Raw genomic sequence first — 12,997 nt, forward strand, 5'->3', positions numbered from 1 at the left:
AAGCGGTACCGGAGCGCCAAGTACAGGTCCAAAAAGCTCCTGAACAGCTTCTATCCCCAAACCATAAGACTGCTGAACAATTCATCAAATGGCCACCGGACTATTACATTGACCCCTCCCCTTTTTGTTTTTACACTGCTGCTACTTGCGGTTTAATCATCTGTGCGGTCACTGTACCCCCGCCTACATGTACATATTACCCTGACTAACTTGTACCCCCATAGTCACTGTACCCCCGCCTACATGTACATATTACCCAGACTAACCTGTACTCCCATAGTCACTGTACCCCCGCCTACATGTACATATTACCCTGACTAACTTGTACCCCCATAGTCACTGTACCCCCGCCTACATGTACATATTACCCAGACTAACCTGTACCCCCATAGTCACTGTACCCCCGCCTACATGTACATATTACCCTGACTAACCTGTACCCCCATAGTCACTGTACCCCCGCCTACATCTACATATTACCCTGACTAACCTGTACCCCCATAGTCACTTTACCCCCGGCCTACATCTACATATTACCCTGACTAACCTGTACCCCCATAGTCACTGTACCCCTACCTACATGTACATATTACCCAGACTAACCTGTACCCCCATAGTCACTTTACCCCCGGCCTACATCTACATATTACCCAGACTAACCTGTACCCCCATAGTCACTTTACCCCCGGCCTACATCTACATATTACCCTGACTAACCTGTACCCCCATAGTCACTGTACCCCTACCTACATGTACATATTACCCAGACTAACCTGTACCCCCATAGTCACTTTACCCCGGCCTACATCTACATATTACCCAGACTAACCTGTACCCCCATAGTCACTTTACCCCCGGCCTACATCTACATATTACCCAGACTAACCTGTACCCCCATAGTCACTTTACCCCCGGCCTACATCTACATATTACCCAGACTAGCCTGTACCCCCAGTCACTTTACCCCCGGCCTACATGTACATATTACCCAGACTAACCTGTACCCCCAGTCACTTTACCCCTACCTACATGTACATATTACCCAGACTAACCTGTACCCCATAGTCACTGTACCCCCGCCTACATGTACATATTACCCAGACTAACCTGTACCCCCATAGTCACTGTACCCCTACCTTCATCTACATATTACCCAGACTAACCTGTACCCCTACCTACATGTACATATTACCCAGACTAACCTGTACCCCTACCTACATGTACATATTACCCAGACTAACCTGTACCCCTACCTACATGTACATATTACCCAGACTAACCTGTACCCCTACCTACATGTACATATTACCCAGACTAACCTGTACCCCTACCTACATGTATATATTACCCAGACTAACCTGTACCCCTACCTACATGTACATATTACCCAGACTAACCTGTACCCCTACCTACATGTATATATTACCCAGACTAACCTGTACCCCTACCTACATGTACATATTACCCAGACTAACCTGTACCCCTACCTACATGTACATATTACCCAGACTAACCTGTACCCCTACCTACATGTATATATTACCCAGACTAACCTGTACCCCTGCACATTTAGTCGGTACCAGGGACCCATGTATAAAGCCTCGTTACTGTTATGTCATTCTACTGTGCTACTTTATTCACTACATATTTTCTTAACTCTTATTTCTTGAACTGCACTTTTGGTTAAGGGCTTGTAAAAGTAAGCATTTCACGGTAATAAAATTGGATTTGAGGAGACTAAATTACTTTTAGTCTTGTAAACTGTCATGGTCAAAACAAATAGATTCTAGGGGGTTGTAAAGATGGGGAGACGTCTGTCATGAATAAAGACGCTCTGCTTTTTTGACACCACACTTCACAAGTCCCACAGGCTCTGGTTGTATCATGATTATTGTCCAGTCATATGGTCAAGTGCTACAAAGAACGATCTAGTTAGGCTGCAGCTGGCCCAGAACAGAGCAGCACGCCTTGCTCTTCATGGTAATCAGAGGGCTGATATAAATACTAGGCACGCCAGTCTCTCTTGGCGGAGAGTTGAGGAAAGACTGATTGTTTCTTACAAAAACAAGAATTGACACAATGTTGGAAATTCAAAATAATTTGCATAATCAACTTACACACAGCACTGGCACTAGGACTGGGGACGATCTGGCTTAAATATCATACCCCTATATTTTTCACCTTTTTTACAGTATTTTTTTTTTTTAAATAAGTTTTTTATTTCTTATATAAAGGATTGCAACAAATTAATTCTCAGTGGGTTTTCGTGAGCTTAATCCAATCTGATTTTTGTTGGAACAGTATTAAACAACACTGACAGTAAGTAACAGTGGTTGGTTAAACTTTTACTAAAAACACAGGAACACTAATAAATAACGTTGCAAAAAGAAAAGAAAAACTGAATATATTCACAGCGAGACAGTTATGGTGAAGGAAAACATGCCCGTCTACGGGCCATGGCTTCAGTAATTAGCGGTGGCATGTTATGGTACCACCCCGAAAAAATAAATAACATTACAAATAACTATTTCACATGATGCGCAAATTGCGAATGCTGTTGAATGCTACCAAACAGAATAACTTATGTACTTAAATAATGTAAATATTCAAGTGAAAGATAACAGCTTCAAATAGGGCGTATGAATGACAAAAATGTCACACTATCATTTAACCAGGTTGTTAACTCCTGGTATAGAACCAACAATCATATTGGTTTCACAGGTCACAGGTCATGGGAAAGGAAAACAAGCCTATCTACTGTGTCTGTCTTAAGCGCAGCTCTGTGGCATGTCACCACATTGCCACTAGTGCCGAAGACCCTTTCGGAAGGTGAACTAGTGGCAGGAATGCACAGGTGTTTGTTGGCCAGTTTGCTCACCTTAGGAAGGTGCTCTTCGTGGACCTTCCACCACTCCAGGGGAACTGCCTCACCTGTCAACATCAAATGTCTGCAGGTAGCTATTCAGCTCAGCTTCAAATGACACCTTTGTCAGACAGGGCATCTGCTGGTGTTTGTCCTTTAAAAATATATATATTTTAATTTTAGCTTCCAAGTGTCTTCTCAATCTTCTTTGGTTCCACTGGGTCTGGTGCTTCTGCTCCTGTGATTAATCTGCATCTGCTCTGTCAGCAGTCTAATGAAGCTCTGCTACTCTTTGTCTTTATGTAGTCCACCCTGTTGCTCTTGATGCATGTGGTTTTAAAGCGTGGGTGTGGGAAGGACGCTACGTCCAACAGGTCATCTGTGGTAGGATCGGGGTAGAGGATGGTCCTCTCTTGTTGTCCTTTGTTAGGGGTGAGTCATCTTCCAGAGTCAAAACAGTAACGCTGAACAGCTGGAGTTCATGTAGGAGTCACTTACACAATCTTCTCCAGACAACTCCTGCAGGGGAACCTGTGCTTTGTTGATTGACTCAAGGACTTGTCCTGCCATGTAGTCACAAGGTGCCTGATTTTCTTGTCTGCAGCCAGGACCTGAGTTACAGCCTTCTCCTGTTCAAGCACTCTCTGGATCAACCAGGTGGGGCTCACGTCAGAAGATGGAGTTTCAATGACAAGTGAGTGGTCAGGCAAGTCAAGTTCATCAGCGTGTGCAGTTTTCATGGGCCATAGAAAAGGCGCTGACTACTCTCTTGCAGACAACAACTGGTCAATCCTGGGATCTTTAACACTTCTCTCTGTAAAAATACCAAAAAAACAATTGACAATATTAACTCAGCTTTTTTTTCTCCTTATATTTAAATGACAGAATAGAAACGAGAACCAAAAAGTAAACAACTAGATAATAAATAAAACACACAAATATCACATGAAATTTGATTTAACCGTTTCCATTAATGGGTCTAAAGTTTCATTACAGTAACTGTGATTTAAATGGATTGATCTACATACATTATATACAGTAAAATAAATATAGTTCAATTAATGTGATGAACACTCCAGTTTTGAATCCAACAATTGGCCCGCAATGCTAGGTTATCAATAACGAACATCCTGATAGTTTATAACAGTAGCTGCATATTTGCAAAAAAAAAATATTTTGCCGACTATTTAAACTTACCGATGAAGACGGTGACCAGAACACTGCAGTCTTGTCCAGCTGTTCAGCTCCATGACTCTTACCATGTTAGATTCGTTGTCAGTTTGTAAAACACACAAGTTGTTCTTCTTTCAGTCCCCATAATTCGAGGGCCTGTATGGTCCTCCGGGGGAAAAAAGCTGTTTGGAAACATATCTTCATCTCCCAGGCTCTTCATCTCCCAGGCTCTTCAGCTCCCAGGCTCTTCAGCTCCCAGGCTCTTCAGCTCCCAGGCTGTTCAGTTCCCAGGCTGTTCAGTTCCCAGGCTGTTTGCAAATATCTTCTCTTCAGCTCCCAGGCATCGGTTATAAAATGCACAGTTAGCCTAATGTAAGGTTCGGATGTTGGGCTTGACCATAGGTCCGTTGTGCTGGCAACGTGGATCATGTTTTCAATCTCCCTCTTCACTCTTTCATGGCATTCAGTGTACTTATTTGGTAAGACTGTCCCGCTAAAGTATTTTCGGCTAGGCAGTACATACCGGGGATCCAACGTTTTTGAATCCGTAATGTCCTGCCATCTTTTGCTTTTCTTGTCGTACGGGACCCACTTTGAAATGACGCAACCAATCAATCAAATGTATTTATAAAGCCCTTCTTACATCAGCTGATGTCACAAAGTGCTGTACAGAAAACCAGCCTAAAATCCCAAACAGCAAGCAACGCAGGTGTAGAAGCACGGTGGCTAGGAAAACTCCTTAGAAAGGCCAGAACCTAACAACCAGTATTTTAGTTCAAACTTGATGTCGTTTTAGGCCTGGCACTGGATGTTGGAGTTTTGCGCTTCTTCGTATCACATGGTAGCTTTTTACATTTACATTTAAGTCATTTAGCAGACACTCTTATCCAGAGCGACTTACAAATTGGTGCATTCACCTTATGACATTCAGTGGAACAGCCACTTTACAATAGTGCATCTAAATCTTTTAAGGGGGGAGAAGGATTACTTTATCCTATCCTAGGTATTCCTTAAAGAGGTGGGGTTTCAGGTGTCTCCGGAAGGTGGTGATTGACTCCGCTGTCCTGGTGTCGTGAGGGAGTGTGTTCCACCATTGGGGAGCCAGAGCAGCGAACAGTTTTGACTGGGCTGAGCGGGAACTGTACTTCCTCAGTGGTAGGGAGGCGAGCAGGCCAGAGGTGGATGAACGCAGTGCTCTTGTTTGGGTGTAGGGCCTGATCAGAGCCTGGAGGTACTGAGGTGCCGTTCCCCTCACAGCTCCGTAGGCAAGCACCATGGTCTTGTAGCGGATGCGAGCTTCAACTGGAAGCCAGTGGAGAGAGCGGAGGAGCGGGGTGACGTGAGAGATTTTTAGGTGGCTATAGGAGGTTACTCATGTTTCCCCCTTTTACAGCCACTGTCTGCTTACAAATAACTTGCAAATAATGTTTTTTTGTTTGTTCTGTGTCTGTTTTCTTAAAACCAAACCATGTCCACACTACCGACAGTGCACCTTTTTAATCCACTAATTCCTCACCTGCTGCAGGAATTGGCTGAGCATTTTTTTGAAGACTCCATTACTTGCATCCTCCATCGTATTGTTCCACCACTAACTGATTTCTCTGTGTTTGTTTCCTAAGTGTGTTTGTTTCCTAAGTGTGTTTGTTTCCTCACGCAGTACGCATCGGTTTTCCCACCTGGTTGGTAGGGGCGCCTTTCATTCCAAAATGAGATCATTCTCATTCGTTGCCACTGCCGGAATGACACTAATTAGTAAATGAATACATTTGAAGGTAAAGTATAGATCCAAACCGGTACATAAATGAAGATATAAATTACCCCACCAGGGGTCTTTTCAGTCCCCACACACTTACCCCACCAGGGGTCTTTTCAGTCCCCACACACTTACCCCACCAGGGGTCTTTTCAGTCCCCACACACTTACCCCACCAGGGGTCTTTTCACAGCCCCCAGGTCAAGACCAAATTCAAGAAACATACAGCATTATACAGAGCCATATATGGAACTCCCTTCCGTCTTATATAATCGCAATTTAACAGCAAACCTAGTTTCAAAAAACAAAGCAAAACCTCGCGGAACAACGCCTCTCTGTGACCTACTTGTCATGTACGTGTAACAGATAGAGGCACACACACTACATGTTAATGTTTTTTAAAGGTATGTAAAATTGTTAAGGATTTGTCTGTAATGTCTTTTTTGCTATGTTGTCGGACCCCAGTAAGACTAGCTGTGACCATTGGGATTCTAATACATAACTGGTGCACACTGCTTGCCCTACAGGACACCTACAACACCAACACTTGGACGGACAAGAAGATTATCATGGACCCGAGCCACCCAAGCCTTGCCCTGTTCTCCCCACTTCAAAAATCACTCTGACGCTGGCAGTACAGGAGCATCTTGGCAAAAATGTAAAGACTGGCAGTGTCATAGGAAGCACCCCCCCCCCGAGCCGTAAGTTTAGGTCCAAAAAGCTCCTTAACAGCTTCAAATTGCCTTCCTTTCTCAGAACAAGAATAAACTGACAATTTTCAGAAGAAAGTTATTTGTTTCTGACCATTTTGAGCCTGTAATCAAACCCACAAATGCTGATGCTCCAGATACTCAACTAGTCTAAAGCAGGCCAGTTTTATTGCTTCTTTAAATCAGCACAAGAGTTTTCGGCTGTGCTAACATAATTGCAAAAGGTTTTTCTAATGATCAATTAGCCTTTGAAAATCATAAACTTGGATTAGCTAACACAATGTGCCATTGGAACACAGGAGTGATGTTTGCTGATAATGGGCCTCTGTACGCCTCTGTAGATATTCCATTAAAAATCAGCCGTTTCCAGCTACAATAGTCATTTACAACATTAACAATGTCTACACTGTATTTGTGATCAATTTGATGTTATTCTAATGGACGAAAAAGGTGTTTTTCTTTTAAAAACAAGGATATTTCTAAGTGACCTCAAACTTTTAAACAGTAGTGTATATATTGGGGTGGAGGCAGAGTAAAGAATGAGGGGGTCGGAGAAATGACCATTGAGTGAAAAACAAATATATATAAACAAAAACAGCACTATATACAACAACTACAACAACTGTGGCAGTAATGAACAAACAAGTGTTATTATATGCATGTAGTGCTATTTATATAAAAAACATATATTACATGTTTTCACTAAACGGTCACCCCCCACCAGTCATGCTACTGCCCCCCCCCCCCATGGTCATCCCCCCCTCAACAGTCATGCCGCTGCTCCCCCCCATGGTCATTCCCCCCCACCCCTCAAGTTTTTTTTACTCTGCCCCCACCCCAATGGACACTTACTTATTAATCAATGCCAACGTTATTTATATAGTGCTGTTTATATCGTTTGTTTTATAACCATTTTCATTCTTTTATTTCACTTCATCCTGCATGTTGGAGCTCGGGGCCTAAGATGTTCACTGTAATCACACCTGCAACCCTGTACAGGTGACTATTAGAACAATCTGAGGAAGTGTGGACAAGTTAAGATTGGTCAAATCTTCTGTACGCCAAACAGGAACAGAGTAATGGTCTGACTAGGCAATATTTTTAATAGCTAGGTGAAGGTGTGCATTTCTTATTAACAAGTCCAATGCTGTCAAAAAAAATATTTTCCTGTGTTATATATATATAAATATAACACACCGAGGTAACAATAATATTGTGAAAATGATAATGGACTTTTTTTTAGTATAAAGAGCTTTTTGAAAAGACAGCCTTGATTTTTAAACTTGTTCTGGTCTGGGCAAATTAGTGAGATTCACTCCAGGATCTTAAGCCCAATCATTTTGATATATATATATATATATATATATATAAATAAATAAGAGAGAGAACGATTTGGATTCATACCATATAATACAAATAGCAAAAAATGAGTTGCAAAAAACATATATATGAAAATGGATGATGTAGTACACACAAAAAAGTATACAAAAATGGATGATGTAGTACACAAAAAAATGTATACAAAAATGGATGATGTAGTACGCAAAAAAAACGTATACAAAAATGGATGATGTAGTACACAAAAAACGTATACAAAAATGGATGATGTAGTACACAAAAAGCGAGGACCACAATAGGCTTGCCAGCACCACCTTCAAAACTACGGTCTGAAATGATTTTTTTTATTTTCACAATGCATCTTTAATACACCAATAAGAAACAGTTCCAAACCTGTCTGCCAATAACAGCGAGTTTTCAGTTTCCCCTCTCCACCCAGACCACTCCCAGACAGTCCTAGATAAATTCTTACTTGAGAAATTGCTCTTTGCTAAGAAGCCATTTTTTATTTAATTTGGATCGAAAACAATCACAGTTAGATACCTAATTGTTACCCAGAAATGATTTGATATCGAGATTTTTTAAAAACGGTTTGCAATGGACCTTCTAAGATAACTAGAGACCTTGAGTCAAAAGCCAATTCATCCATTTGCACATTTTTCAAAGGTTTTTTTAGACAAGCATGTGGGAGAAACGTAATGGTTGTGCAATCATGTGCGTTAGTTCAATCAATACAGCACGAAGTTAACAGACAGAGAACTGTGTTGTTGACAAAGCAATGCAAGATGTATGTAAGGGGGGGGGGGGACAACAACAACTAAATATGACAATATTTTATGTGTTCATAAAAGGATGGTTGGAAACATTGGCCATTTGGCAAAGACTTACCTCATTGACACATCTTACTAGCTAACCAACACGGAGGGGAAAGTCTGAATTATCGGCTCCGAATCAAATCATCCCATTCGACTTTTTCCCTTTAGCTCGCTAGCTAGCAAACCCAGGCTAGCGTTACAGTACACAATTCACTTCCCTTATCCAACTTCAGCCACCGTACAACATTTAAAATATCCTACGCTAACTAGTTAACGCTAGCTAATTCACACACACACATAAAAAGAGCAGCCTGGGCAGTAGCTAATATTTTCAACATGGACACGAGGTATGCCATATGTGGTTAGCCATTCTGGCTAACTGGCTACATTAGCCAGCTACATGCAGTCGCATTCACACGGGTGAACGGCTGGCTTGTGCGTATTGTTATGGCACAGTTGTACGCCAAGGCCACTAGTTGACCGAATTGCATGTTAGTGTACTGTAGCTAGTAAACTAGCAAATACAAAATAGTATTGAATAACACGCAAATCCTGCATTTGCTACTATCAATTGTATTTTGTGGAGAACATTAAATCAACCGTGCACATATATTCATTTCATAGCCATCTACAACCCCGTTGCTAGTGATACATTTACAATAAAAAATATATAAATACTGGTAGCTAAACTTGCCCCCATTCTCTACCCCCCAGTGTAAGAACAGCGGCGAGGCGGACACCGCTAGCCCCGATACGGGAACACGGACAGCTCCGTCGGATTTGTCCCACTTTTAACTGGACAGATCCAGACAAATGTACCTCCAAACAAAAACAAACAAAAATCAACGACCACGAAATGAACTCCGAATTGCACACGAATAACGTTTGCTTGTGATCGTTCCTACCTTGTTTTTTTTTTAATGAATTGCAATGAATTGTATCCTCTCTCTCTGTCTCTTGCAGCTCTCTTCCCCCCTCCTATCTTCAAAATGGCGCCAATTTGCTCCGACAGCAGCCGTGGGCCAGAAACCACTCAGAGGGACACAGCGCCCTCTATGGAGCCACGCAGGGAATAATGTAACGACCCCGGGCTCGAAGGCTATTACTGTAATGACTTACTGAATATATCTCTCTATATATATTTATATATATTTTGTTTATTATTATTTTTATTTTTTTTTAAATATGAAGGTGCACGTGCAATTCATTTAGCCATGGGGCTGAGAGAACATTTAACAGTTTTATAACACATTTAATAGAGCTAATTTCCTGCTATTCTACCCATTTTGTCATAATATAATAATAAGTATAAACTGGGTGGTTCGAGCCCTGAATGCTGATTGGCTGACAACCATGTTATATCAGACCGTATACCACAGGTATAACAAAACATTTATTTTTTACTGCTCTAATTACGTTGGTAACCAGTTTATAATAACAATAAGGCACCTCCAGGGTTTGTGGTATACGGCCAATATACCAAGGCTAAGGGCTGTATCCAGGCACTCCTGTTGTGTGTGCACAAGAACAGCCCTTAGCTGTGGTATATTGGCCATATACCACACCTCCTCGGTCCATATTGAACAGGCAGTTAACCCACTGTTCCTAGGCCGTCATTGAAAATAAGAATTTGTTCTTAACTGACTTCCCTAGTTAAATAAAGGTAAAATAAAAATATATATTGCTTAATTATTGTTTCGCTCTTTTCTTTGTCTATTGTTACACCCACAAGAGCGGAAATGCAATTTTTCAGGTTAAAGACCTTACCCCATGATGTTGCACAACGATTTAAGAAAAAAAACATCCCAGTTTTAGTTAAAGGTTGATATAATTGGTGTTAAAATGGGAAATCCGAAGTGGTGCCTAATGATATGTTCTTTGCCAATGTTTCCTCTATGATATGATAATACTTTTCAGTGTCCATTTCTTTTCAGGGCTGGGTTTTGTTTGCATGTTACCACCCACCAGCATGGCATTGTTAATTCATCAGAAACACCGGATAAATTCTTCCTCTTTGTTAGCAGTGTTGCCATGTCTGCAGTTTTCCTGCAAAATTAGGCTACTTTGAAAAACGATGTCGCAGGTGACATTTGTAAGTTGCAATGTGGTCGCCATGGGATTTCTCTTAAAAATATATATATATATTTCACTGTGACCTGCTGCTGACTGTCAGGCAATTGAGGCAGGCTGTTGCTGAGTGAGTGGTGGGGAGGGCCGGAGGAGTGTGTGTGTGTGTGTTCTGTGTTGAGAGAGCAGTACAGCTATTGACTGAGTCACGTGAGAGAGAGAGAGAGAGAGAGAGAGAGGTTTTCTTGTGACCTGTTTGCCACAAGAAAATGTTAACCAGTGAAGAATAAATACAACCCATATTTATGCTTATTTATTTTCCCTTTTGTACTTTAACCATTTGTACATCGTTACAACACTGTATATATACACATAATATGACATTTGAAATGTCGTTATTCTTTTGAAACTTCTGTATGTGTAATGTTTACTGTTCATTTTTATTGCTTATTTCACTTGTGTATATTATCTACCTCACTTGCTTCGGGAATGTTAACACATGTTTCCCATGCCAATAAAGCTCCTTGAATTGAATTGAGAGAGAGAGAGAGAGAGAGAGAGAGAGAGAGAGAGAGAGAGAGAGAGAGAGAGAGAGAGAGAGAGAGAGATGTATAATATCTACCTCACTTGCTTCGGCAATGTTAACACATGTTTCCCATGCCAATAAAGCCCCTTGAATAGAGAGAGAGAGCATCATACGTGTTGTGACAACTTTTTACCAGTTGTAGGTTGTTTAGATTGTCATAATGGAGAGCCCTATTTTACAACCCATTGTCCTTAAAACATATTAATATGCTAGAACTGATGCACATCAAAAAATAATGGAGACAAAGCACTGGAAAACGACGTTGGGCGCAGTACAGCGCATTACATAAATTTGCTTGGAGGTGGTTTAAACTGCATTGTAATGTTGTTGAATAAAATGTTACCAAGCAGTGAGTTATGCTCAGTTTGTGTCTCGGGTGCTGCTGGGAACTTGAAATGGAAGATATTGAACTCCTTCGAGTGGTTATTTTTATGCCTAAAAGTCCTCAACGAAACTGACATTAGGCTAAATGTGAAGAATTATGCATTTGCCTCTGTTGGCCATCATATTGGCCGTGATATACGGTCTGATATACTACGGCTGTCAGCCAATCAGCATTCAGAGCTCAAACCACCCAGTGTATAATTAAGCAATAAGGCCTGAGGGGGTGTGGTATATGGCCAATATACCACGGCTAAGGACTGTTCTTATGAACAACACAACACGGCGTGCTAGGACACAGCCCGTAGCCGTGGTATATTGGCCAATTATCACCATCCCCCGAGGTTCCTTATTGTTATTATAAACTGGTTACCAACGTAATTAGAGCAGTAAAAATAATTACATTTATAAACTGGGTGGTACGAGCCCTGAATGCTGATTGGCTGACAGCTGTTCTATATCAGACCGTATACCACGGGTATTACAAAACATGTATTTTTACTGCTCTAATTACGTTGGTAACCAGTTTATAATAACAATAAGGCACCTCAAAGTTTTGTGGTATATGGCCAATATATCACGGCTAAGAGCTGTGTCCAGGAATTCCATGTTGCGTCGTGAATAAAAACAACCCTTAGCCGTAGTATATTGGCCATAGGCCACACCTCCTCGGGTCTTATTACTTAATTATAAACCTGGTTCGAGCCCTGAATTCTGATTGGCTGAAAGCTGTGGTATATCAGACCATATACCTCAGGTATGACAAAACATAACTTTTTACTGTTGTAATTACGTTGGTAACCAGTTTATAATAGCAATGACACTCCTGGGGTTTGCATTATATTATGGCCAATATACCACACACGGCTGTATCCCCTCCGCATTGCGTCATGCTTTTAACTGACTTGCCTAATTAAATAAAAAAAGTAGTGAGCATTTTGCCTTTGCCAAGATAATCCATCCACCTGACAGGTATGGCATATCAAGAAGCTGATTAAACAGCGTCATCATTGCGCAGGTGATAATAAGGGATAATAAAAGGTCACTCTTAAATGTGCAGTTTTTGTCACACAACACAATGCCACAGATTTCTCAATTTTGAGGAAGTGCACAATTGGCATGCTGACTGAAAGAATGTCCATCAGAGCTGTTGCCAGATAATTGAATGTTCATTTCTCTACCATAAGCCGCCTCCAACAACGTTTTAGAGAATTTGGCAGTAAGTCCAACCGGCCTCACAACCGTAGACCACGTGTAACCACGCCAGCTCAGGATCTCTACATCTGGATCCTTCACCTGAAGGATTGTCTGA

The 12,997-nt window shown here is 41.3% G+C and overlaps 1 protein-coding gene across 1 annotated transcript in view; it reads right to left on the bottom strand.

Moving 5' to 3' along the window:
- The window catches only part of pds5b (PDS5 cohesin associated factor B), a 102,763-nt gene extending 93,091 nt beyond the window's left edge, over nt 1-9,672 (bottom strand). The window contains exon 1 of the mRNA XM_052520427.1: nt 9,557-9,672. The gene's annotated coding sequence lies outside the window, so the exon portion shown is untranslated. The remainder of the gene's footprint in view (nt 1-9,556) is intronic.
- Nucleotides 9,673-12,997: the final 3,325 nt, after the last annotated feature.

Source organism: Oncorhynchus keta, chromosome 6 (assembly GCF_023373465.1).
Source record: "Oncorhynchus keta strain PuntledgeMale-10-30-2019 chromosome 6, Oket_V2, whole genome shotgun sequence".
Classification (NCBI taxonomy): Eukaryota; Metazoa; Chordata; class Actinopteri; order Salmoniformes; family Salmonidae; genus Oncorhynchus; species Oncorhynchus keta.